Source organism: Echiichthys vipera, assembly GCF_963691815.1.
Source record: "Echiichthys vipera genome assembly, chromosome: 14".
Classification (NCBI taxonomy): domain Eukaryota; kingdom Metazoa; phylum Chordata; class Actinopteri; order Perciformes; family Trachinidae; genus Echiichthys; species Echiichthys vipera.
The window spans coordinates 894,012-895,550 of record NC_139839.1 but is presented as its reverse complement, the minus strand read 5'-3'; positions in this window follow the sequence as shown (position 1 = coordinate 895,550).

Here is a 1,539-nt window from a genome sequence, read left to right as displayed (position 1 = left end):
TCCTCCTGTTGCTTTGAATGTTCAAACTATGAAGAACAGCAGCTTGTATCCAGCTAAGTTTAAGTCACTATAATGTGCAACAGTGCTGACATTTTTTTAAATATATAAACACTCATTTATGGAGGGGCACTGTCGCCTCACAGCAAGAGGGTTCCGGTTGAATCCCTGCTGGGGCCCTTCTGTGTGGAGTTTGCATGTTGTCCCCGTGTGTGCGTGGGTTTTCTCCGGGTTCTCCGGTTTCCTCCCACAGTCCAAAGACGTGCAGGTGTTCGGTTCATTGATGACTCTAAATCACCCGTAGGTGTGAATGGTTGTCTGTCTCTGTTCGTCTCTATGTGTCCTGTGATAGACTGGCGTCCTGTCCAGGGTGGACCCCGCCTCACGCCCGATGTCAGCTGGGATCGGCTCCAGCCCCCCTTGACCCCCATAGGGACAAGCGGTTGAAGATGAATGAATTAATAATTTATTGAGCCTAATTAAAATACTTGCATCCGAGCGTAAATTCCAAGTGGCTCTTAATGTCTCCTCTCAAACGTCTCCGTCTTCACTGAAGGATCAAAGCGGAGAAAGAACAGATCCGTCTGGAGGAAGAGAGACGGTTGGAGAGAGTCCGGCAGCTGGCGGAGGCCAGACAGAAGCTGGAGGAGAGAGAGCTGCTGATTCTGGAGCGACTGAAGCTCGAGGAGGAGGAGAGGGCTGCGGAGCTGCAGAGGGAGGAAAAGAGAGGAGAAAGGGAAAGAAGCTGAAAGGTAATTAAGGTTGAACCCCTTTGCATAAGCAATTTAACATTTCATGGAAAGTAGTATGAAGCAAGCTGGGCTACATTAGATGCTACTTAGCAAAAACACCACTGAATCTTCCAGACAGACCAATATCAGAGGATGCATTGTGGGTAATGTAGGCGCAGATGTGTAGAATAGGATTTAATCAATCAATTAAACTTCATTGTCCCCCTTGGGGAAACTTTTATTGGACTCATTCATTGAACTTTTGCAGCACTTACAATAAAGATCAAGGAATAGAAACAATAAAAACAGAGATCCATAAAAAAAATGACATAAAAAGACGAGGCCTCTTATCCGGGGTCGGGTCTCGGGGGCAGCAGCTTTAGCAGGGACCCCAAACTTCCCTTTCCCGGGCCACATTAACCAGCTCTAACTGGGGGGATCCTGAGGCGTTCCCAGGCCAGTGTGGAGATCTAATCTCTCCACCTGGTCCTGGGTCTTCCCCCGAGGCCTCCTCCCAGCTGGACGTGCCTGGAACACCTCCCTAGGGAGGCGCCCAGGGTTCATCCAGACCAGATGATCCTGAACCACCTCAACTGGCTCCTTTCAACGCAAAGGAGCAGCGGCTCTACTCCGAGTTCCTCACGGATGCTGAACTTCTCCCCCTCTCTCTCAGGGAGACTCCAGACCCCCTCCTGAGAAAACACATTTCATCCTCAACATATCCAGAATTAAAATGAAGGCTTTCAGTTATAACCTGAGAAGACCAAAGACTCAAACTACTGTAAAGAAATAACTGTCTTTCTGTTCGAGG